This window comes from Taeniopygia guttata, chromosome 5 (assembly GCF_048771995.1).
Source record: "Taeniopygia guttata chromosome 5, bTaeGut7.mat, whole genome shotgun sequence".
Lineage (NCBI taxonomy): Eukaryota > Metazoa > Chordata > Aves > Passeriformes > Estrildidae > Taeniopygia > Taeniopygia guttata.
Genome location: NC_133030.1, coordinates 14939710 through 14966947, shown reverse-complemented (window position 1 = coordinate 14966947; position 27238 = coordinate 14939710). Strand labels below are relative to the sequence as shown.

The 27238-nt window shown below is 42.0% G+C and overlaps 1 long non-coding RNA gene across 1 annotated transcript; it reads right to left on the bottom strand.

Moving 5' to 3' along the window:
- LOC140684257 (uncharacterized) lies at positions 1-26339 on the bottom strand. Its single transcript, XR_012056240.1, has 3 exons — positions 24704-26339; positions 1837-1961; positions 1-490 (listed from the first exon to the last, which is right to left on the bottom strand). It is a non-coding gene; the product is annotated as an uncharacterized lncRNA (long non-coding RNA).
- Between the last annotated feature and the right edge of the window lie 899 nt (positions 26340-27238).

The window sequence follows — 27238 nt, the reverse complement described above, 5'->3', positions numbered from 1 at the left end:
TGAAAAATAAAAGCTGAACTTTATTCAAATGGACTACTCCAAACATCTAAAATTATGAGGTGGGAAATCTACATGGGGACAACCTTATACCTAAAAAATCTTAAAAAATCTTGGAACTAGATTTCTAAAAAAACTTCATATTGGGAAAAAGGTTTCCAGAAACTTATGGGTAACTTATGGCAGCCTACAGTGGGGGACGTCGCAGTGCCCGGGCTGAGCACTGCTCTCACATCCCCTTGCTCGGCTCTGCCAGCTGAGAGGCGAGCTGGAGCTGGGGACCTCAGAGCTGAGGGGAGAAGTGCAGCCTCCTCCTCTTCCAAAGGCCCCATTTTGCCGCTCTCTCCTGCCTGGGCCTCTGCAGAGAGCTGAGGCGCAGGCACAGCCGCATCAGGGCACGCTTCTGCCTCAGCAGCTGCAGCAGCTCCTTGCTGCAGCCGCGTCCCCGGCAGCAGCACCGCCCTGCAGAGACCGAGGGGCTCTGGCGCTTCTCCTGCAAGACACAGAACGGGGAGAGCGTGGGGCTGAGCCCTCTTGGGATCACTTTGGACGCCCCAGGAGACACGCTGGCCTGGCCAGGCTGCCCAGGGCTGAGGCTGCAGGGAGAAGAGCTCTGAGCAGCTCAGCCTGGAGTGCCTGGGGCTCAGCCCCTGGCCCTGATTCCCTTCCCTGAGCTGCAAGTCCCCCTCTGCCTTGGGGCCTTGGGCAAAGTGCTGCCCAAGAGGGCCAGGACCCTTGGGATCTGACCAGCTTTTCTCCTCCATGGCGGCTCTTGTGCCTCACCCGATGCAGGCTTGATTCAAGGCCATCTTTCATGCTTACCCCTGCCCCAATCCCAGCTGCCTGACACCCCTCCCTCACCTTTCTCCACCATCTCCAGAGCCTTCTGCCAAGGCTGTGGACAATGGCCGTCAGCAGCATCTCCACCACTGAGGCCACCAAAGCCTCTGCCACCGCCATGACCCACCAGGGGTTCATCTCAGAGCTTGTGGCCTGCTGCTCCATGACCTAGGGAAGCTCCTTCAAGGTGCCCATGTCCCCCTCAAGATGGCTGGAAGGGCTGAGGGGCTGGACCAGCATCAGGAGCATGCAGGCGCCCAGAAGCCACTGGGAGCCGTAGCCAGCCATGGTGCTGCTGTACCCTGAGCTGCCACCTCAGCACCCACTACTCTGGCCGTGTCTCCGCAGCAACTGCTGCTCCTGCTCTGGGCACAGCGACAGGCTGGGGACAGTTCCCAGCCACCCTGCTGGACCCAGAGGCTGTGACGTCACAGAACCGTGGAATCAATTGCCTTGGGAGAGCCCTGTGACATTACTCAGCTTAGCTGGGGACCCATCCCCAACATGGCAATGCCAGCAGAGCCCTGAGGGCCACACCCAGCCTTTCCTTGAACCCCTCCCACAATGGAGACCCCACCACTGCCCCAGGCAGCCCGTTCCCATCTATGATGCCCCTCTCTGGGCAAAAGTTCTTCCTAATGTCCAACCCACACGTCCCTTGGCACAGCTTAAAATCTTGATTGGCATTTCCTCTCTCCTGTCCTTCCCAGCTCTGACAATGCTCAGGCACTGCCTCATCAGAAAGTTGTCTCTAGGCAGGAGAAGAGGCTTGGCCCATAACTGTTGCTCAACTTTCTGGCCATCCCAAGGGGCTGTTTCTTCTTCTTCTTTGATGTCTCTGGCATCTTGCCACTTGGAGCACAGTGCAGGCCCAGATACAGCAACGGTGCTCAGTGAATGCTTGAGGCTGCCCAGCAATGCCAGGGGTGAGCCCCAGGCCTTGGTGGCAATGCCAGCTGGAGCAAGTGACCCTGGCACAGGAGGGAGCTGGAGCCTCACCCAGAGCCCTGCAGGAAGGAAGGACTGGCCTGGAGCTGCAGGGGTTCTTGTGGCCCAAGTGCAGGAGCCAGCCCTTGGTTCTCTTGAATCTCCTGCCTCTCTGGAAGTGGTTGATACTTGAGGCACTGTTGGGAAGGGCAGATAAATATGATTAAGAACCACAATAGTACAGGCAGGACGAATATAACGCCCCCTACTGGCTGGACAATAACCCTCACCTACAGAGGGGTCCAAAAGCCAAATAGACTGTTCCATCTCACCCCCCAGAATGTATGTTTCACCCCACACCTGTAACCCTCCCCTGAAACATCAGGTGTCTATGACCCCATTGGCCCAAGTCCTGTTCCAGCCCACCTTGGAGCCCCCCTTGATAAGGGGTCTCCGGGGGGGCCAGACGCCCTCTTGGATCTTCCCCTCTCCTCCTGGAACTTCCTCCGGGAGTCCCTGCTCCCCCCTTTGTCTCTCCCCTCCCCCATCACCTCAGGCCCAGCCACGTGCTGCTACACAGCACGAGGCAGGGCCTTTCTGCATCCTGAATAAACCTGATCCCCCAAGAGCAACCAACAGAGATCTTGCTTATATTCACCCCAATCCATCTGTGGAACCCCCATCGAATGTCTTTACAGACTGGCGCCCAATGTGGGGCGGCCGCGGCAACCTGCAACCACACCCGTCTGGATGCCTTTCCAGCTTTTCTACCTGTAGGACACCTTTCCATGGACAGTAACTAAATAACCAGGTATTTCCTCCCCATCTGTGTCGTGAGCACGGCATTTCATTGCTAGGCAGCGCCGAAGCCGGAGCTCTTTAAAAATTGCCGAGGCAATCCTCGAGCACCACGACTCGTTACCAAGTAGCGAGTTTTCGGGGCCCTTGGAGGATTTCTGCCCGTTATATCTCCGAACAGAGGCGACCGCCGCGATTCAGTGGCGACCTAAGGCTTTGTGAGGAGATTTGCCGTGGCACACTGCCATGTGCACAGAGCATACGAGAGCACTGTTTTGCACTGCCCTTGCTGAAGCTCTGAGGGGGGTTTGGAGCTCCCGAGCACCGGAAGCCATCCCGGAGTGACGCCCGACCCTGGAGCTCTGAGGAGACCCCCGCGGAGGGTCCTCAGCACCGACTGGAGTGTACGTCGGAACCCGACAGAGGACCCCGCTTCTGCGACACCAAGGTGAGCCACACTGGTTTAAAAATGGGACAATCCACTCTGCATCTGATCGAGATCTCTATAAGCAACTTAAGCACCTTTTACATAGCCATAACAGTATCTTGTCTAAGAAAGAGCTAAGAAACCTCCTAGAATGGATCTTACTTAATTTTCCGAATGCCGAGTGCTCTGCTGTGTTTTATGGAGACTTTTGGGAGTCAGTGGGACATAGACTTTTTTATGATATTTCATGGTGCGATCCCTATGCTTGCGGACTACTTCCTGCGTACATGACGTTAGCAGAGCTCTGCGCTTCTCAAAAGCCGTTGATAACCGCCAAACCCTTCCCTGCCGCGGCCCCGCAATCCCCCCCGAGCCACCCCGCGGCCCCCACCCCTGCAACTGTCCCACCCCTCCCTGCCGTGGCCACGGCTTCCCCCCCAAGCTGCCCGGAACCCGCCCTTGCGGCCACCTCTTCCCCCCCAAAGCACTCCGTGGGCCCCACCTCCCCCCCGCCCGGCCCCCCAGCATTGCCTGTCCCGTCTATGGTGGCTACTATAGCCAAACTTCTACAAACTCAAACAACGGCTATTTTGCAGGCACAAACTCAAACGTCTATTTTGCAGGCACAATCTCAAATATCGGGTGCTATTTTGCAGGCGCTGCACGCGCTCGCCGCTGCGGCCGCCCCGCCGAGCTTCCTGGAAACCCCCCGCACCGGCGACCACACCGGCCGTACCGTGGCTCCCGAGCGGGCAACCCCCACTCCCGCGGCCACGCCCTCCCCCCTGCGCAGCCCAGACCCCGCCCTTGCTTCCACCTCTTCCCTCCCGAGCTGCCCAGAACCTCTCCCTGCTGCGGCCACGTCTCTCCCCTCGAGCCGCCCGGAACTTGCCCCCGCAGCCGCGAACCCGGCACCCCCCGCGCCTCCCAGAGATGCCCCGAGACCCAGCGTCATGCCCCTGCCGCCCCCCCCGCCTCATGGACCCGTGGCTGGCCCCCTCGGTGGTGGCTGCAAACCCGACCTCCCCACCCCCCTCCACTGTGCCACAGCCCACAGTTCTGGCTGCAGAGCCCCAAAAACCCCCGCCGGCAGCACTTCTTGGTTTGCTGACTCTATCACCATATCCCACCGCATCCCTCCCTCCGCCGGATCTACATTGTACCAGTGTACCCAAAGCCACAGCTACAGAATATCCTTCCACGAATGCCGGTTCGTCACAAGTGCTGCTGCCAACGAGCTCCACTCCTCCTGCTCTTCTGCCTCAGCTGACGGCAGCTCCTGCCTCCCGCACAAGCAGCTCCCCACAGCAACTTGGCACAGAAACCACTCAGCGAGAGGGAGGAGGAAACAATGTGGCATCAGTTTTGACAAATAAAGGACAGACAGAGAACTATTTTACCCCTGCAAACCCTAACCCTCCTATCCCGATTTTACAAAATTCTCAGCGAAGTGGTGACAATCTCCAACTGACAAACTGCCTTGAAATCAAATATGATAGCCGCAAAGAGGACAACCTGCATCCCCAAGCCATGCCAGTGGTACCCAGCCAGCAACCTGCTAATCCCAGAACGTGGACATTTATCCCTTCCCAGGACTTAAAAGAGTTGTGAAAAGCAGTTAATGACGGTGGTATATCCTCTTCCTATTTCAAACAGCTGTTGAAAAGTACCCTGGAGAGACACACACTCACACCGCATGATTGCAAGCATCTTGCCACCACATTTCTTACAGACTCACAATATATATTATGGGATCTTAAATGGAAGAGAATGCTTGCAGGGGTCCTGACTACATATAGACAAAGTACTGATGCAGACCTTCGCACCCTTACCTTGTCTAAATTAACAGGTGACCCACCGGATGATAAGATTGAACATCAGGCGAATTTACCCAAAATGGTATTAGATGATGTCAAGAGGATGGCTCGCAGAGCCTTTTTACAGATTCAGCCAGCGGGAACTTCTGAAAAGGCATACAATCTAGTTACCCAAGGCTCATCTGAACCATTCACCACATTTGTAGACCGGGTAATTCAAGCTACTGAAAGGCAATGTGGTGATGATTTGGCCCAGCCGATAATGATCTGGGACATCCTCGAGAATAATGCCAACGCCCAATGCAAACGAATCATCAAGGCCTTAGGGAAAGAAAGACCTACAGTGCCTGAGATGATTGAAGCATGCAACTGTGTTGGGAGCCCATATGATGTGGCAGTCGTCCAAGCAAATGAACCCAAAGAAACCCAGGGAGACAAACTGGAAAGGGCTCTTGCAGCACAAGCACAACAGGCAGAAGCACGAGACCAAAGACTTACTGAACTTCTGGCTGCCCTGCATCTCAGCTCCCAGCAACAATACAACACCATGGCTTCATGCAAGCTGCTCTGCCTTTGGGACCTTGCTACCTCTGCAAAAAACCTGGCCACATTGTAAAGGATTGCACGGAAGTCAACAAAACCCCACAAACGCCTGATTCGTGCACCACCTGCAAAAAAGGAAAACATTTACCCTGGCAGTGCCGATCCAAACAAGATGCGAGTAGAAGACCCAATCCAAAAAACTCCAAGGCAAGCGCGCCGCGCCACCGCGTGATGAAACAAATGGTGGCCCCCCAAACTCCCAAGGTAAAATCTGCGAATACCCCAATCCCAATGCCCTTCGCTGCATCACCAGCACAATCCCAGCTAATGACCCAAGCTTACTACCCCCAGGCACCTGGGGCACTCTGGCGACCTCCAAACCAACAACCTTCTTAAAGGATGATGGCTATGACTATATTTCGACAGGAATCACTGGGCCTTCACAACTCCGGCAAGACTTTCTAATAGTTGGCAAAGAAAGGAATTGCATCCTGGGGTTACTTGTTTTGCCTTGTGTAGTCTCTGCTAACTGCAATGAAGAACTATTAGTGCTAGCCAAGGCTTACTACCCCCCATTGCATATTCCACCTAGAACCCCTATAGCCACTGCCATTGCACTGCCTATGGGAACCATGGACCAGATACCACCACGTTGCTTCCCAGTCACCTCTGAAAACCCCGAGGTCCTATGGGTTCAACACATAAGTGAACTAAGACCGATGCTAACTTGTGAATTATCAAATGGCGGGGTTCGAGTCACCATCAAGGAGATGATTGATACGGGGGCAGACATTTCTGTAATTTCTTCTTGCTATTGGCAAACTGATTGGAGGTTGGTACCTCCCCCAGGCACTCTCACAGGCATCGGAGGCATCACTCCGTGCTTGCAAAGTGAATCTGTGATCAGCATTGAAGGACCTGACAGGATGAAAGCATTGATTCGCCCCTATGTGGTACAGAAACCCATCACAGTATGGGGAAGGGACTTGCTTGCTGCATGGGGTGCTAAAATTGAACTGGGTTTTTTGTAGGGGACACTAAAGCACTCAGCACTCTGAAACTGACCTGGAAGACTGACACCCCTGTCTGGGTCGATCAGTGGCCCCTGCCAGATAACAAGCTGAGTGCCCTCAAAGAACTGGTAGCAGAACAACTGCAGAAGGGCCACAGTAAGCCCACTAACAGCCCCTGGAACTCACCTGTATTTGTGATCCATAAGAAAGCCTCTAACACCTGGCGACTGCTACACGATCTCAGAAAAATCAATGAGGTGATCGAGAACATGGGCCCTCTCCAGCCTGGCCTGCCCAACCTGTCCATGATCCCCAGAGACTGGCCTCTTATCATCATAGATCTGAAAGACTGTTTTTTCAACATCCCACTGCATCCAGATGATGCTCCTCGTTTTGCCTTCTCTGTCCCGAGTACGAACTTACAAGAACCGCTTCCAAGGTATCATTGGCTTTCTCTGCCACAAGGAATGAAAAACTCGCCTACTATCTGCCAATATTTCGTGGCCCGCGCGCTGACTCCAGTCCGCCAGAAGTTCCCACAATCTGTTATCCTCCACTATATGGATGATCTGCTTATTGCAGCACCAACGCAAGAACAGATGAGAGAGACTTGTAGTTATGTTGTTGCTGAAGTCAAAAAAGCTGAACTGGTGATCTCTGAATCAAAAATACAGGAAACTGCCCCCTGGAAGTATTTAGGTTGGAAACTGACAGATCAGTCTATTTCCCCCCAAAAGATACAGATCCGAACCGATGTCCGCACTCTGCAGGACTTACAACAGATTTTAGGGGAAATCAATTGGGTTAGGCCTGTCCTAGGAATAACTGCTGACGAACTTGCTCCACTTTTTGATTTGTTAAAAGGGGACAATGAGCTCAGATCCCCCAGATCTCTCACTCCAGAGGCTTGTAAGGCCCTAGAACACATCACTGATGTTCTGCAGAACAGGCAGGCACATCATTATGTTCCTGGTCAACCCTTTTTCCTTGCAATCTTGGGGGAAAAGTTGAGGCTGTGTGGTCTCATCTTCCAATGGGACTCTTCTCTCAGAGATCTGCTGTTAATAATTGAATGGGTTTTTATTTCCTACAGGTCACCAAAGACAATCCTCACACCTTTAGAAATGATGTCACAGATCATCATCAAAGGCAGAGCAAGTCTTCTTTCAATAGCGGGCCGTGAGTTTGAAACTATTTACTTGCCCATGAAAAAAACCTATTTTGACTGGGCTATGCAAAAATCAGAGGACCTGCTGTAAGCCTTGCTGGACTTCCCAGGCGCCTGCTCGATTCACTACCCAGCACACAAAATGATCAAAGCCAAATTATGTTACAAGGAAAAGCCCATGATCAGTGAAGAACCTTTAAATGCAATCACTATCTTCACTGATGGGTCAGGGCGAACACACAATTCAGTTGTTACATGGCAAAATACAAATACTAAAACCTGGGAACAAGATGTCCAAAAAGTTGAAGGTTCCTCTCAAATTGTTGAATTTGCTGCAGTTGTAAGAGCATTTCAGCTCTTTCCGGAACCTTTCAACCTGATCACAGATTCGGCATATGTTGCTAATGTCATTAAGAGAATTGAGGGATCCGTTCTAAAGGATGTGAACAACGAGTTGTGTCTTTGGCTCACCTGTTTATATTGCATTTTATCACACAGAGCTAATCCTTACTTTATCTCTCATATCAGGGCTCACTCTTGTCTTCCAGGATTCATGGCAGAGGGAAATGCACGCGCTGATGCACTGGCATCAGCAGTGTCTAATGAGGAAGGTACAGCAGGTGTTGAAAAATCCACCTCAGTGCTTGCTGCAACCACCTTGCCCAACACTATTGAACAGGCCAAATTGAGCCATGCATTTTTTTCACCAAAACGCACAGGCCATCAAATGAGACTTTTGCATTTCCCTAGAGCAAGCACAAAATATTGTACGAGCTTGCCCAAACTGTCAGCATGTGCAACCCCTCCCCCCTTCAGCAGCCACCAACCCGCGAGGGCTAGAGAGCCTACAGAAATGGCAGACAGATATCACTAAATATCCATCTTTTGGGAAATTTAAAAACATCCATGTCTCTATTGATACATTTTCGAATGCAATTTTTGTCTCTGTACATACAGGGGAGACAGCCAAGCATGTCTGCCAGCATTTCTCACAAGCCTTCTCCTATTTAGGTGTTCCCCAAGAGATTAAAACTGATAATGGTCCCTCATATACCTCACAAGAATTAGGTACATTCCTGAATGACTGGGGTGTCCGCCATGCATTTGGCATCCCTCACTCTCCCACAAGTCAGGGAATGGTAGAAAGAACACACCAAACCCTAAAATGCATTTTAAATCAACAGAAAGGAGGAGTAGATCAGGCTACACCTCAAAAGAGATTGAGTAAGGCTCTGTATGTTTACAATTTTCTAAATAGCTCTACAGAAGAGCCTGACCCCCCCATCTATAGACACTTTCTGAACAACAAAAAAGCAAAAATTAAGGAACACCCCCCAGTTTTAATAAAAAACTTAGACTCAGGGCAAATAGAAGGGCCATACAACCTCATAACGTGGGGAAAGGGTTTTGCTTGTGTTTCTACAGGTCAAGGACTCAAGTGAGTCCCAGGAAAGAATGTGAAGTCCTACCATGCACCGAAATCCGCTGGCACCCCCACACTAGGCACTACTTCTGCAAGTACAAGCCAAGAAGCAAGCACCCAGACCTGAACTACGCTGCGTCATCAAGAGAAAATGACCTGCCAGAAACAGCTCGAGAGAAAAATGGACTTTTATCATTTATATGAGTGCATGTTGCTTTTGTTCTTCTGTTTCAGTTTTTGTATTGAAGTTTTACTTGTAATTCAACCAAAGACAAATGCCTGGGTAGCTTTATCCAAGCCTGCAAGCTCTAAGACCACCTATATATCTAACACAAACCCTAACAAACCTTTTTCAACCCGTTTAATTATAAGACCTTTTCCAAAAAATTCTGACAATGCCTCCCCTACTATAATCAGTGATTTGATAACAATTAGCCCATCTCAGCTACACAGTTGACTTAATGGTTTGAGCTTTGCACCTTGGCTAAAGGAACTCTGTAAAATAAGCTTGACTGCTCCAGTAGTAATAAGTATAGTTTTAGTAGCAATACCCTGTACACCTCCAAGTGTGCAGAAAATAGTTGTTAAGTCAATATTTAGTATTTCAAATGGTTCAGTGAAAACAGGGGGAGATGTTGGGAAGAGTAGATAAATATGATTAAGAACCACAATGGTACAGCCAGGACGAATATAACGCCCCCTACTGGCTGGACAATAACCCTCACTTACAGAGGGGTCCAAAGGCCAAATAGACTGTTCTATCTCACCCCCCAGAATGTATGTTTCATCCCACACCTGTAACCCTCCCCTGAACCATCAGGTGCCTGTGACCCCATTGGCCCAGGTCCTGTTCCAGCCCACCTCGAAGCCCCCCTTGATAAGGGGTCTCCGTGGGGCCAAACACCCTCTTGGATCTTCCCCTCTCCTCCTGGAACTTCCTCCGGGAGTCCCTGCTCCCCCCTTTGTCTCTCCCCTCCCCCATCACCTCAGGCCCAGCCACGTGCTGCTACACAGCACGAGGCAGGGCCTTTCTGCATCCTGAATAAACCTGATCCCCCAAGAGCAACCAACAGAGATCTCACTTATATTCACCCCAATCCGTCCATGGAACCCCCATCGAACGTCTTTACAAGGCACCATATGATAGGTAGCCTGTGTTACAGCATTTATGATCTCTATACAGAAACAAACTTTTGAGTTTTCTATTTTTTAATTTCTAGATGAATATTTATTTAAATTTCTAAATACTGACTTTTTTTTTGCATTTTCTGTTCTCTGTTCTAGTGTAGTATAAATAGAAAGAACTAATAACATAACAATGAGTCAAGGCTGTAATCCTGGCATCCTCTTCAGCCTCTTGCTTTTGACCCACACATCCAGAACCTGTCTAAATCTTACCACATCCATTTTAATATTTTTTTTGTTTTAATTTTTGCCTTCTGGTTTTACTACCCAATTGTTTTTGCCATTGCCCTATGCTCTTGATATGCACAGAGATCAACTCTGTTGAGATTTGCTATTGTTTTCCCTTAAAACACCTTTTTCTCATGTTTTTCAGACACATGAAATACAGATAATTGATTATTCTTTCGTAATGTAGTGCTTCCATTCCTGTTAGTTTCTCACTGTGTCAACAGCTTTTGGATCTGTTTAATAACTTTGGACACAGTTGACCAGCTCTTCACTTCATAAAACCTTTTTGTGCTTTCCTTTGAATCAGCATAGATATGTTAGGTAAATTCCAGGAAGTACACTTTAAAGTTTCTTTTCAAGCACTTCATACTGTTAAGCATCAAATCAATAACAATCAGATCTGCCCTGACTATAATCCTTGCCCTTTTTTTTCATGGGGAAAGGAATTATCAATTTGTCATCTAATTCAGAAACTTTCACAGAGTAATACTACAGGAAATTATGAGACAAATTAGTGCTTTCTAGAGCCTCCTTTTTGGCTTTCTCATCCTAATCTTGGATAATTTGTGTAGAAGGTCTTGTGTATGATCAAAGAATCAGTACATTGAGGCCATGTTTAGGGAATGATGTTCTACTACCTGACTGATGGTGAGATGTAAAGCATAGGAAAGAAAAGGTGGGAAGAGAGGACTTTGTGTGCAAGTTCTGAGTTGTTACTGCTTTTGCTGCTTTTCTTTCATTCATATCCATCAGGAATTTCATGGTCAAATACCATGTTTTGAATTGCCTTTTATTTGAATACTAGAGTTTGAGAAATTGATTTTTCAATTAATTTAAGGACAGGATTACATAGGCAGTAATTGTGTCTGCTTCAACTTTATCAGTTGTGCATCAATGCTTGAATAAACAGGGAAACAGCAGTATATACAACATAACCAGTTAGCAAAAAAAAAAACCCAAGCAAATAACAAACTAAAGAAATATTTTGCCTCCAGAAAATCCATAAAAGTGTGGCTCACTTAGGGAAATCAAAAGTTTTGAACAACTTCAATGCTGGGAGAAACACCAGCATTGTGTCTTATCTTTCTGAGTTCCTGTGGTGGCAAGCACTGCGGTTACTTTGTGGAAACATGTGCTGCAGCCAGCAACTGGAGCTGCCTGGATCATCTCCTGATTTTCCATGTGCTTCGTGTTCTTTCTTAAATACAGCCTATATCAGCTGCTAAGGTGTTTGCTCATCTGCAGTGCTGAAGACTGAGAGAGAACGGTGGAGGTTTGTAGACCATCAGACATTATGGGAACAAGCTCTGGAAGGAGATGGCAAAAGGTAATTATTGGGGGAATTCAAAATATACTGGTGAAAGAAGCTTCTTGTGCAAGTGTATTCACTAAGCATGGTGTCAGTATTCTTGCAATTAGGTGTTGTTAATCTGTCACGTCTAAGAGTGACAAAGAGAGATTCAGTTGCATTCCACACCAAGCAAAGGAGTCACTTTCAAAGTAAGTTACAACACTGATCTTCATTATGTGGCAGCAAAGACCGAGTTACTAAAAATTACATCTTCTGGTTAAATTTCTTAAAAAACAGGCCCATGTGAAAGAAAACTGGAAAAGAGTAATAAAAAGTAAGTTGTTTCTTGTATGATAATGTGTCTTTAATGGTTGTTGTGCTTGCCAGTTTAAAAAGCACGGGCAATGCACTGGAAAGCCCTGGAAAGATGGAGTTGCTGTGGAAGGCCATTGTTAGATGAGATTTCCCATTTCTAGTGAAGGAAAATATACATGAGATGATTTTTGACAAACTATTGGTGAATATCAGAAATATTGTATCAAGTTAATTAAACACAAACTCTCTTTAGAAATTGTAAGGACAAAAATCTTTCCTGTGCTCATATTTTTATGAGAAGAAGCAGCAGAATGTTATCTTTTGGTACTGTATCCAGATGCTTCCACTATTTTATTTTTTAAATCTAAGGGATCACGCTCCTCATCTGAACATACTGGGACTCTTTGGAAATGGACTAATATGTGCAAACCCAGAAAAGAGCATAGTGAGGTGCACCTCCACAGCTGAAATATGTTTCAATCATACCCAGGCTCTCACTTTGAGGGTAAAAACAGCAACAATTATTTTTAATGTTTTACAAACAGAATATATTGATGCTGATGTGATTCCAACAGTTAGGCCATGTATAATCTACATGTCCCTTCAAATGAAATGAATTATCTAACACTTTATATTAGTTTTGCAAAAAACACTTTTATTTATTAAAAAAAATTATTTATATTAGTTTTGCAAAAAAATTTTCATGGAATTGCATAACTTTTTAAAACAACATTTTTATGCTATATATAAAGTATAAACTAAAAAAAATATTGAGAAGCTGTTCAGAAAGTATACATTTAAATAAACTCAGATGTCTTTGGCAATTGTTTTTTCCAAGGCACCATGATTTTGGATGTCCACATCCAAGGAAAAATAAAGATAATGGGCTATCACATTCAACAAATAGCTGTCCAAGTTCTGGCTTTAAGATACTTGAGAACTGTGCAATTATCTATGGTATTAATTTTTTTACATGAGTTTATTTAGAGAATAGTGGTATAGTTTGGCGGGGGGGAGGGCTTAATAATAAAAATGTAGGAATTCATTAAGCATTACCAGCTTTCAATTTTTCACCCAATTATTCAAGTACAATTTTTCATCCTATATTATAAGTTAAATTGGAGTTAATAATAAAACAGAAGGTGACTTTCTTAATATGTAGCATTTCTATAAAAAGTTTATTTTATGCTGAATCAAGTTTTATTATAAAATCTGCACCTTCAGTGAAATAGCATTAAACTTCAGAATACATACTAATATTTCAATGCCAATTCAGTCCTTAACTTGCTAATTGAAATTTCTGTCTTGAATTGAAATAGAAGCATTTTATGGACTCTGCTTATTAATAGAGTTAAAGATTAAATCTAACTAGGGAGCTGGTTTGCTTTTTCAGAGAAGTCTGGCTTCATGCATGAGCATCAGATGCATAAATATATTCTGAGTAAGATCAAAATCAGTCTGAATCAGGTCATTTATTGGGAGGGAGAGAGGAGAAAAAAAATGAGCGGGGTCTTTCAGTGAGCTTTCCTCACTTCCAGGTCTTTCAGATATCCATTTTATTGACCTTAAATCAGTAAGACAGGTCCTTGTTAATTAACATTCTTTTAAATTCTGTTAAATTGCTAAAATTGCATTATACTGTCAGGAATCATAAAATAACCCAGTAAAGAAATATGCTGAATTATACCGCTTCAGGGTCTGGCCTATTTCAGCACATGCTTGAATATAATCTCAAGTGTTTTGCTTGGCTGTATTATTCCATTCAGTTTTGTGCATGAAAATTTTATAGACCTTAATGCATTTAGAAAATCATCAGACTTTAATGCTTTCTTATGCTAAGTATTGGACCAGCTTGGAGAAGAAAGCAGCATAAACAGAGTCACTAATTGTTTTGTTCATTGTTCAATAAAACTGGAACCTTCAACTTGAAGTATCAGGCTGCAGATATCTGACAAATAGTGGAAATATGTACAATATCCCACCTCTTGAATAAAAAAATCTGGACTTTTAAGCCTTCTGGTCTTCTCTATTGTTTGAGATTAATTTTATTTTTTAGCATTCAAAGCAACAAGGGACTAACAAGACAGTCTATGTAAGCAAATCTCTAGAACAAAAACATGTTCCAAAGAAGAAAAAAATGTAACAGAATCCTGTAATTGTGACTTAGTAATTATATCTGCAAGAGATTCCACATGAGATTAAAAATACAGCAAAATTATGTAATTAAGCTAATTAGCTCATTAATGTGGAAGTATTTTGTCATTCTAATCACAGAAGGAATTCATCTGAGTAAAAAAGTAGTCAGGAATAAATTGTGGTAGGAGACAGAAATTGTCTGGGTTTAAAATGATACATTTATGTGGTTTATGTCCATCCTCTAAAACCTAAGCACCCACATTTCTTAGGTTAATGTTATTTTTATAACTTGTTAAGAGCAAGTTGCTCATCACACATAACCTGAGCCTTCCATGGTGTTCAGGAAGACATCACAGGCAGTGAAAGCGCTCCAGTTTCAAACAGCTTGGCTCAATTATCTTTCCTATTTAAGTCTACTTTTGTAGCTAAAAGTCACTTTTGCTCCCCATATAATACAATAGGATTGCTTAGCATTTTTAATCAATACTGTGTAAAATTGCAGTAATTTATCAGCCTGCTCTTGGAATCTTAGCTGAAAGTCCTGCTGGCCATTCATTCATGAAGTTGTGCCAGGGGATAGCTGGAAAAGGTTCCTCACCCAGAGGGTGGCTGGGCACTGGAAGAGTCTCCCAGGGAAGTGGTCACAGCACCAGCATGGCAGAGCTCAAGAAGCTTTTGGACAATGCCCTCAGGCACAGGGTGTGACTCCTGGGGTGTCCTGTGCACGGCCAGGAGCTGGACTTGGATCCTTGTGGGTCCCTTCCAATTCTGTGAACTGCAGTTGATTGAAAGCAGTACCCATTAAGACAGCTCAGAATTTACCACATAAGTAGCTGCACACTGGGTGAAGTGAAATGTTTTTGTAATTCTGATGGGGTTGCTTCTTTTGTCACCTCTTTACAGCACAGTGACACAACCCTCAATATTTGTAAATAATCCAAATCTATTTAGTTGTCAAAGGCAAAGAAATGGTGGCAAAGCAGTGTCACAAGACCAAGTAACAGTGTGACTGTTACAGTGTGTCAAGTCACATAAGTGACTGGATCATTTAACTCGCCTGTTTTGGTACTCAAAAGTAATGCTTATCATCCTAATGGATGATGTTACAGTAAGAGGAAGAAGAGTTGGATGTGGAAATGTGCTTAAATATTTCCAAGATGCATATTTTTGTTAGCTGATATTTTTAAAAGTAGGATCTTTTAGAAAATTGTTAACAGCATGTCAGAACTGATTACATAAGTAAAAATAAGGGTATGCTATGGAAATTTTATAATTCTAAATCTAGATAATGCAAATTATTAACTTCTGTTGATTAAATTTTATTGTGCTTATTTATAGCTAAAATGAGCCCAGCACGCTGGTATACAAAGTTATGGTGTAGAAATAATCAGCCATGTGCACCTTCTGGGCCTTGCAATGAAAGGATAACAACTGACCTGCAGTAGCAAAAGCAAGACATTTAGAAGGATTCTTCTGTTGCTTTGGAGTTTTTTTGTATTTGAATTTACAACAACCTTTGAGGAAAGGACCTTGAAAGGAAGCCAACTGGACCAAACAATAGGTTTTTACCAGAGCTGATTAGAGAAACCCAGAAGCTGACATTATGATATCTTTGCACTTATGCTCAATTAGTAATAACAAGCTAGCAGTGGCTGATGCCTAATATAAGAAACTCAAACACTGTATGAGCCAAGAACTGTGTTTCAGTTTACATCATTAACTGAGTTCCTATTTATCATGCACTTGCAATACCATTTATGCCATTCCATAATGTTTCCTGTTGTGATTGTTAAATTATGTGTCATCTAATAGCTCTCTACAACTCCCTGAAAACAGGTTGTAGCCAGGTGGGGGTCAACCCCTTCTCCCAGGCAACCAGTGACAAGATGAGAGGACACAGTCTTAAAGAGTGCTAGGGAAGGTTCAGGCTGTACCTGAATCTGGAAAAATGTCTTCACTGAAAGGGCTGTCAAACATTGCAATGGGCTGTCCAGGGAGATGCTGGAGTCACCATCCCTGGAGGGGTTCAAGGAATGATTGCATGTGACTCTCAGTGCCATGGTCTAGTGGACACAGTGGTGATAAGTCTAAAGCTGGACTTCAAGGTCTCAGAGGTCATTTCTAATCGAAATGATTCTGTGACTATGTAAGCATGGAAAAAACAGTCTCGGGGATTTTTTATAACCTGAAAATCTTCCTACTTCAAACTTGATGGAATTTTATTTACATTCAGAAAAAATACTTTATCAATTGCAATATATGAAACACATATATCTTATTTTCTTATAACTACTAGCATAACACTGACCATGAAATGAGTTACAGATGTCTTTATTTAGTCAACATTCAAATACTTTTTCCAGAGCAATAGAGATCACATAGTAAATTTCACTGCTACAATATTCACTAGTACTGACCCACAACAAACGGCAGCGCTATGTTTATTTGAGTATTTTTTACTGCTACATTGAAAATGTTATATTTACTACAATTAGAATGTTTATTAAACATGAGTACTGTATTATGCCAATATATTGTTAGAGAGAAAAGCATAGTGAACAAACAATACAATCAGTAAATGAAGTGAACATGAACCTGTATTACCCTTTATTATTGTTTACTTATTGATTTGTAAAACTTGTTTTGTTTTGTAGTCTGTTTCTCTGTGGCTGCTGCTAATTACAAAGACTCTAAAATTCATAGTAATTACTGCCTAGTACCAGTGTGTGCTTGGTAAAACATTGAAAGTTTGTGATTCCTGGCCACTTTGGTAATTAGTACTTAATTATTGTAGGGCTTATTGCAAAGCATCAGTTCCCTAAATGTAAGTCTCCTAGATGTATGCAATCTTTGGGATTTAAAATACTACACACTACTTTCATTATTTGATGTCTGAAAATTATAAAAAAAAATTGTATCAGGAGATACCAAAGCATCTGAGTGATACACTTTAGCTGTAGTCCTTTTCATCACATATTCAAATTGCTGCTATTAATTCTGAGGCTCTTTTATCTTAAAACGTGATCATTACATGTCAGGTGGTACTCTTAACATTCAGGTCTAAACAAGATTTTATGATCTTCAGTTTTGGCCTTGATTTCTTACTGTGAAGTTGTTTAAGTAGTCCTGATCATTAAAATATTACATCTTTGGCATATTTGCTTTCTTTAATGCTGAAAGTGAGGAATACCTCAGCTACACATAAATTAAGTTTTGCTTTTATTTATTACCATGTCCCCTTCCCATGATTGATGCATTTTTTAATGTGAGTTCTGAAAGGATTGGAGGAGAAAAGGAAAACAGCATTCTGGTTTTAAGGAAAAGTTTAGTGAAATTTTCAATGCTTTCTGATATATGAGAAGAAGATATTTTTCCAGACTCAATAGTTTAGTTGTCTCATATACATGAGACAGTTGTGGTGTTAATTGAAAGCCTGAGATGTATCCTACCCAGTTATCCTCCCTAGTCAGGTCTTCTTCACAAACAGGTCTGTAAAAAATCTAATGGTGAAATTAGCATATTTCTGAACAGAGAAACCTCAAATCGTTGTGAAATATATTAATCTGGCATGTAAAATAATTAGGTAATTTCCAGCTTTTCAGTTGAGAGGCCTGATTCTTTACTGCCTAGCAAAGTAAAAAGGCCTTGAGAGGATAGGCAGGACTACTGCTTTAATATATATATATTTTATACTCAGGTTTTGGACAATAATTATCTATAAACAATAATTTTCTATTATCTAAGTTTCTGAGAGGTCTAGCTAAAAGCTTTTGTTTTTATAGTAGATACAGGAATATATTGACCTGGGATGTAAGTGAAATGAGTATATAATTGATTACTGTGGGAAAGGTAATAAGGTTCCAGTTGCCACAGCAGTATCCACAAACACATTTGGTTAAGTTTGTATTAACCTGAAACATAGGTAAATTATTTTTATAAATGGACATGATGGTTTAGAAGACGCTTGTGAAGTTAGGCCAAGCTTTTCAAGTTACTTGAAAAGTGTGTATTAAGTGACAAAATGACCTGCAGAAGTTTAACTTATGTGAACCTTAACCAGTAGAATGGGGTACTTCCCATGAATTTTTAATTGCTTAATCACCAGGAACAGTTCACACATGCAAGTGTAAAATTTTTAGATATGGAATGCCATCTGTTTTTCTTCTTTCCCCACCCTTTTTCCCCCTGCTTTTCACTTCATTTTTCCATACAGACAGGCTATAAGACTTGAAGAGCTCAGGCTATAGGACTCGAAGGGCTCACATCTTAAAAAGTTTCCTTGATGATTAGGAGTAAGCTAAAGACACGTTATTTGAATAAGGCAAAGGTTCCATATTCTCTTTATCAGCTGATCTGTTTCTGTTCACCCTGAGGGCCTTATCTGTACCAAAGCTCCAGCCAGATAATCATACTGATGGCAGCAGGGGAGGGCACAACTATCAGTCCCCTGCATAATAACAATGGTGCAATAACCAAAAATCTATTTCTGCTAATTGAGTTTAAATGTCCACTGAATCAAAATGTTTCCTAATTTCATACATTGTGGAATGCTGGCTCCCAAACTGGAAACTTTTTCAGTTTTCTTACAGCTAAGAGGATTTTTTAGTGTACTTTGTTTGGATTCTGCTCTAGGGTCTTCAGAGGTGCATTGATCTTGACAATTGTTTCCTAATCTCAGATGATCATTCCCTTTACATTGATAGCAAATATTCCTTGGCAATTTTCTCTTTACACCCACTGAGATCATTAGCACTGCTGTCAGGAGTTTTGGGGTTCTTCAGGACCAAGTATCAAAACACCTTATTATCCCACCAACACAACTAGAGAATTTTTTCTGAGCATTCAGCTTCAATCAGATTGGGAAAGAGCAGTGTTCCAAAGACAAAACCCCGTACCTGGGACTCTGATTCACGAATGAGACCTTAGTAGTGTGTTAGCTCCACTGGGGCAACTGGAGAAGCTTTTCAGACCTGCAACATCACATTATTTGTTTTCCAGAGAGCCCTAAAACAGGATATTGCCTGTTATCATAAAGTTTAAGGAAAAGATCTCCCTGTGACCAACATGTTCAGCTCCCCATAATGTATCACAAGTACTTTCCAATGCTACTTCTCTCAAAACTCAGGAGTTACTTGTGCTCCATAAAAGACTGGACTCTTCAGCCTCATTTCAGTTCCACATTTGGAACTACCTTGTGTGCTTCTCAAACTATATCCACACGATCTTTGACTATCTGGTGACCTTTATCAGATTACTGCCTAAAGATTTTTGCCAGAAGTTTGACACTCTAATTATTGAGGGTCATATATCATCTAGAACAATCCTGCAAGCCTCACTTGACACAGCAGGGACAGCAGTCTGTGCTTTTACTGCCCCCTTATTTTTTAGGCAATTTTCTTGGCTTCTGTTTTTCCAGGAAGAATAAAGCCACTATAAAGAAAGATATTCTTGAGCATCTTTTCCAAAGGAGCATTGCTTTGCTCTCTCACGAAGTGGAGTGAGCTGGAACATCATATCAGAAGTAAGCAGAAGTGATAGGAAATTACTTACTTCTCTACTGGTTGTTTGGTCAAGTTTTGTCTTTTTTTAAAGTATAGACTTTTTCATGGATGAGTCTGAGGAACTTTATTATTTGGTTGTTTTTCTACCTACCCATTTTCCCAGTAATTAGTGGCAGACTTTTGCTTCTTTGGCTAGAAGTTGTGCCTGAGAGACTTAAGATGGGAAGGAGGTATGCTGTCCTCTCCAGAAGTAAATATATCAGGTATCAGACACGTTTGCTAGCAATCTGCCCGGGTTCTTGAATGAGCTGGGAAACAAATTAGGTCAGTCAAGCATCCATATCACATGCAGGAAGTCCATGCCAATGTTCTCGAGACTTTTCTACAAGGAATGTGGTTAGCCAAGACCTACTCTTCCCATGGCTGTGAATAGGAAATGCCAGTCTTTCGACTCCAGAGTGGATTCCAGAGTCTTTTGTAATCAATTGTTAAAGGAGACAAATGCATTCATGTCTCTTTTTTTTTGTTGTTTTTTTTTTTACTGTCCAGAGTGATTTTTTTTCTCTTCAGAGAACTACCATAATTAATAGAAGAACAAGTAAAGGCCAAATGTATTTGGCCAAGTAGACTTAATTTTCCACATGACACACAGAAAAGATTACTTTTTTTTCCTTGTCCTCCTTGTCAGGAATTCAGCTCTATTTCCTGGATGGTGCTAGATTCCTCTAGCAGCTCAATCTATTTGACTGCTCTTTTAGCACTGCACTTCCAGGCTAGTACCCTCCTTGGTTTTTTGTTGGTGTTTTTTTTTTTTTTGGTTACAATAGCACTTGTATCTTGAAAGGTTTGTTGATATATTTTTCTCCTTTATCTCCTAGTTTTCTAGTAGGTTTTGAGTATCACAGTTGTTTCTTCTGCTTCTCAACACTTTGGAGTGGAGAAATGTCATTTGAACTTTAAAGTACTTGTGTATGCTCATCACAATCCTTCATAACTCAGCCTAATCCTAGAAGAGTATGCATTAAGGAAGAGAAAGTATGGAAGAACACATGCAAAGATAGATATATGTTTAAAAAGTTACCAACTATTTAAAGAAAAGACTTTAAAAATGGTGAGAATGCTTATACAGCAGTGCAGATTAAGAAATGGCATTTCATGAGCTGAGAAACACTCACTGAAATTCACATTCACTTCACTTAGCAGAAGTGAGTGTATAATGAGTTCATCCCTGGCTGGAAACCAGAGAAAGTTGTTCAGTTTCTAACCAATACTCAAAAGTCTGCTAAAGGAGAGGTAAAGCCCTCCCAAGAATGAAGCACTGCTGTTGTTTTACTGGTATAATACAGTTACACAATGCTGTGTTACTAAAAACTTTTTAAAAATACAAATATGCATAATGAAGTTGTTATAGTGTCAATTCCTGACCTCTTTTTCATTTTCTTCACTTCTTCGTGGCTAATCAGATTTAGGCCAAAACCCAAAAGACCATTCACAAATGTGTTGCTGAAGGGTGATACTCAGTATCTCGATTAATCCTTTAAACTCACTAGGGAGATGGTACAACACAATTTGGAGATTTAATCACGTAACTGTCAGCTTTAAATAAAAGTAGAAATAAAATATATTTCAATAAAAGCAGAAAGCAAATATATTTTGTATGCCTTCCTATTTTATTTAAATTTGGCAGTACCAACTACATGTTCAATGTCTAAGTAAAACTGTGGCTATACTGAAGGAAGTCAGTCAAAAAAAACCCCATTGGTAATGCTCTAAAGAGTGTAACCCAGAAACTGGATTTTAAAATCCAGGTTGAATATATGCTGAAGAAATTATTAATGAGTCTGATTTGCATTTGAAATATATACTAGTGTCACTTTAGAAGAAAGCTACAATATGAAAGGCCAAGCTACATACACAGGTGAAACTTGGTTATTATTGATAGGGAAGCAGCCCCAGGGAATACTTCAAATTACATTATAATAAATACATATAAAAAATCATAAGTGATTTTTTGGATAAGATCCTAAACAAATTAACTTAATATTTAGCTTTAGTGGTAAGAAGAGTATTTTTGTCTGAAACTAATCTAAATAACATGATGAGTATTGTGTAAAGGTAATAGTGAGAATACAGAATTTAAGAAAAGGAGTGTTCTGTTTGAGAGATTATTTTGCAACTTTCACCCATGTGATTTTCTGCCATACAGAAAGAGATACAAATCCGTTCATATTCACTGCTCACTGTGAGGCAAGAAGGTGTCCAGGGCTTTCTGGTAATTGTATTGATATAATGCATTTTGAATTGCATAACAAAAAATTGATAGACTGTGTCACTGGTCCCTTTGAAATCCTAAGGCATGTATCCAATTTCCAACCTGGAAAATATCTTCCTGTGTTTATTATGTATTATAACACAGTTGAAAGGGTCTCTATAAATGCAGGAATAGTCTTCTGATTCACATTTCACAATCTGTTCTTTTTTGGTTTGTTTTTTTTTTTTAATTTCCATGCTCCAAGTATGAAACCTTTCATTTGGAACAACTTTTGTCTGAATAATCATTATTCCCGTCCACTTGATGATGTGATAAACACAGCTTAAAAATATTTTTGTGCTGTGGAATCTGTTGTGAATGAGACATCTGTAGTCATAAATTTATTTCATACATACTTCTTAAAATGAAAACCAGATATGCAGATGTGTGACTCTGTGCTGATATGTTAATAACAAATGCAGAGCTTTTTTAGATACTCGCTCGCTACATTCAAGGCAGGCTTACATCAAGGTGGTCTGGAATTAATTTAGAGCCCTTTTGGCCCATCACTGAATCCTTCCAGGGACCAGGCATAGAAGCCAAGAGTTGTGCCAAATACTCTGGATTTAGAATTATCCTTACATCGATGGAATTTTTTCATAATTTAAGGATGTGTGGTGCAGTGTCTGAGCTCCATGATCTGTCACAATTATCGCAATGGACACAGCAGTGCCAGAAGCTCTCTCACATTTGTCAGCACAGGCTTAAATTTCTGCTTGCATTGTTGTTAGTTTAGGAATACATGCAATAAGGATGACAGTGCCAAACAAAATTCATTCTATGAAAAGTGGGATATGCATGACAGCAAAGCTGTTAAAATCCATGTAGCAAAATTAGGAGCTTGGCAAAAAGTAAAATAAACCTGGCTGATGACAGCTCGATTTTTAAGACTAAAGCCTACTCAAACATCTATTTTTCCTGCATATTAATTCTCTATTGATGTCTTTCCTAATCAAAAATTGAATCCACAGTAAGAATAGGCTGAGTCACTTTTTAAAAGATGTGGTCTACAAATACCAGAACCATCGCCTAAACAGTAACTATTACAATGTTTATCTCTCTCACAGAACTTGAAAATGCCTGTAAAGAGAAGTGTCACATAAATCCTTAATGCTTTGTCATGGATAGTACGTCATTCTTAGGCCTTTTCTCTCTCTTTTTTCTTTTCTTTTTTTTTTTTTTTTTTTTTTTTTTTTTTTTTTAGTTTAATATCCTCCAGAAAATTTGTTTCTATGTGCAAGTGTCTTTCCATTTTTCAAGCAGAAATTTTTGGCACCAGCAGATGTGGCAAAAATATTGTGAACATTTTATTGTGTGATCTACATATAAGCACTCATTGTAAAATATTTATGGCATATAAATGCATAAGTAAGCAGGTAATACTTTGTCTAGTCATTAATTTAATATGACAACAATGTCAGTGGCAGGGAAATGGAATCCATTAGTGGTCTCATGGCTTCATTTCTGTGCCACGCTGTTATTTCCTATCCGTGCTGATTCTTTCATAGGGAGAAATTTTGAACCTAAGATAGTATTTATTTGTGAATCTGTTCATCATTCTCCCTCAAAATCTTATATATCCACTGCTGAAGGTTTGATGATGCTTTGGTTTTGATTCAGGAATGCTCAAAAATAGTTCCACCGATATGAATCAACAGAGCAGTTTGTATATTTGAAAGAGCTTATGCAGCTATATGCCCACTGAAATGGATCTTTTATCCACAGAAAATTTGTAACTGCCATTCTTTTTCATTTAAATTAAAAGCTTAGCAGATTTTCTGATAACTGCAACAATATATTTCATAATTCTCCATAAATTATGATAATAATTCTTCAGTTGTATTTTGATGACTCAGACAATTCTACATATGCTGTTTAAAACATAACTTCTAGGCTAGCAAGCAATTTACAGCTCAAAGTACATTTTTCTTGTACAACAAAAGCATATTATACAGAAACTCTTCCTCACTCAGAGTGAAGAAATAAATTTCAGGTCCGAGAAATAGCAAAAATATCCATCTAAATTTAAATATATTTTTGGTCTATTCAAACAAGAACCTACAAATAAAAGCTATTCCATGACCAGGATATGCTACAACAACTCTGCTGTGTTGAACCTTGTGCCCTTGCTTATTCCAGAACTGGACAGAACGAGCCAGACTCTTTCCTGCAGCTCTCTTTCACAGGGATTATTTAAACTTGCTTTCAGCATTGCCTGCTCTTTCCTAGCCAGCTTTGATGATCAAGCAAGGTTAGTTGCCCTGCAGGCCTGTCCTGAAAAGGTCAACTAATGTCAGTCCACAAAAGCTATGGATTAAAAAAAGTAAGGAGTGGGCTTTAAAATGCGTGTAGTTGATACCTCTCGTGACAAAATATTCCAGTGATTCAAATTGGTCAGTAGTTTAAAAATGGAAAAAAATGCCTTTGGCAACCTGAATGCAAGTTTGTCTTAGGGACTGAAATGTCTGCACCTCCACTAATGTGGCAGCAAAAGAATAGGAAAGAAATTTGGTATAATTTATATAGAGAGGTTATTTTTTCCTATTTACAGTATTAATACAAAATGATATATTTTTTTTCTTTGTAAGAACTTCCAAGATTGTCTTTAAATGATTCTAAAGACAAATATGTGCACTTACATTTGCTGTCAAATTTTTATTTTTAGTCTTAACCTACTTGATGAAAATGTCATCAAATACTACATATGTCATACACCAAGGCTTCTAATTAATTAATTGAGTAGTCTTGTCACCATATATCTATTAATGAAGCAAATCTCTTACCTGTATTAAATCCAAATATGGATTGTTCACATTTTCAAGGCAGTAAGACAGTTCTCAAAATAACTTAGTCAAAATGCTCAGTCCTGAGTGCATTATGACAGCACTGCTATTTGTGGGCAACCACTTGTCCATCTGACAGGAGTGGCTCTGTGATCTCTCTGGGATCTATTCTTCCCCTTCTCCAAGGGGATGGAGGCACTGCCTTCATTCAGACTGCCTCTTACTCTGGTACAGCAGTTTTCTTCTCCTCCTTTGGCAGTGCTGTGCCCAAGCAGCACAACGTGCAGCCCCTGGGAGTGCTCCCAGAGTGTCACCACTGACCTCAGAGGAGCCAATCTTTTGCCAAAAATACCAAAATACTCCACCTAAATACAGGAGCATAGCACACAGGGGTTAATGTGGGCTGATGGTGAGTGGTATCCCAAAAAGGGACTTGCAGGAATGTTGTTTCCTCTCGTGAATCAGCAGAAGCAGAGGCATAATGGCCTTGCCTTTCAGTTGCTGTACATTAATCTCTGCAGAGCAATGCCTGTCATCGCTCAGATGTCAGATGCTGTTTATAACTCTGCTGGAAACACAGCATAGAATAAAACAGGCTCATTAGTTTCTCTTGAGACTGTATATGCATGGTTTAGGTTAGCTATGCTTTCACTGCTGCACTTAGCTCAAACATTGCAGCAGCATCATCGATGGCTCGGACAGTTGTTTAGTCTGTGAATTTGGCCAGTTGCTCTCTCAGTGACCAAACGACCATGATGTGTTCAGGTGCAGAGGTTTCCACAGTATAGGTATGACAAGACCCAGAAGTGCCCTCTTGGCTTGGCTTGAGCCTGCTGCTTTTAAAGACACCCTGCACCAGAGCTGCAGGACGGAGAGAAGTGTTGAATCTATTCAACATCTCTGTGCCAGCTGTGATTTGGAAAGTGTTCAAAGCCTTTCCTCCTTTATCTGCTATTTATATTGAGGACTTCTACTCCTTACTGTCATCCTTTATATGAAGCTATTCCATAATTTAAATCCTTCTTTCTACTTTTCCCAGTGCTATTTCCTCCGTTAGCTGCTATTTACACTGAGGACTTCCACTCCTTACTGTCACCCTTTTATGAAGCTATTCCATAATTTGAATCCTTCTTTTTACTTTTCCCAGTGCCACATCATTTCAAGGTAGGAAACGAGTCGTGGACAATGTTCAACGGTGTCAGATGCAGTATGGATTTACACAGTGGCACAGCAATGCTTTATGTTTTGTTCTCCTTCCTAATCATTTCTTAAATTTAATTTGGACACTACTGGGCACTGAACTTGTTTTCATACAGCTATCAATTGTGTATTCATTGCTCTGAAGTCATCCTGGTTATCAGGTTGCCAAATGTGAAACTGAAAAGGAGAAAATATTATTTTCTCCTAACTTAGATTTTTTAATAAGTAGTTCATTTAAATGTGAGGATAGTTTTAGCTTTACTTTTCAGTCCTGTACTCTTTTATATTGTGATGTCTCAATGTAATATACTGATTGCTTTTTCACTCTGCAATTAGATTTTTAATATATGCAAAACACTTCCTTTCTGGTGTGATGCCTTTGTTATCTGAACAACAGCCATTTGATTTTGTCTTGTTGATTTTGCCTTTCTCATCTTCTGAACCTTACACCCTCGGTTCAAATACTTCAACGAGGAATAGGCTGGGCGCTCTTTAACACCAGCACACTGAGGTGAAATCATTGAGGTGAATCACCTCCAACCCTCTGGCTTTAGCCCTGCCTGTAGAGGTCTCGTCCTGAGCCTAAAGGGCAAGAAGGAGCATCCAGAAGGAAGTGAATGACTTCCCCGTTCCAGAGATTATTCCTGCCTCCGGCATCCCCTTGCGCTGCTGCCCTGGGAACACGGAGCAGTTGTGCCGCCTGCAGGATCCCTGTCCCCTGCCCCCTTCCTGCTGCCACAGGACCCCAGCCCCGCCGCTTCAGAATAAATTTTTAATAGCTGGACATCTGGTGGCTTCGGGTTTGGCTTTATCTTGTTTTATCCATCTAATAAAGGGGGAAAGATTACTCCGGAAAATACTTCGGTTGTTATTTAATAAACCTGCAACAGCTCATACAGCTCCCAAAAGTTGTTCATTTCTGCAGCTATTACCAGTATTCTCCACTAAGTGTTACAATCCTGCCTTTTGATCGCTAAAACCGCGGCTGCTGACATTCCTGGCTGTACAAACACTGAACAATGGCGAGTCTTGGCGTGGTTCAGCCTTCTATCCAAATTCATGCGGTTTTGCCAAAATGAGAGGAAACGTCTGCGTGTCGCTCTGCTCCCGTGGGCGGGGTGGATGGAGCTCTGGGGAGTCCGGAGTTCCCATATAATATAATTAATATAATATAATATAATACAACGTAATATAACACAATATAACACAATATAATACAACACAATACAATATCATATCATATCATATCATATCATATCATATCATATCATATCATATCATATCATATATCATATCATATCATATCACATAATGGAGTCCCCTGTTGCTGTAGGA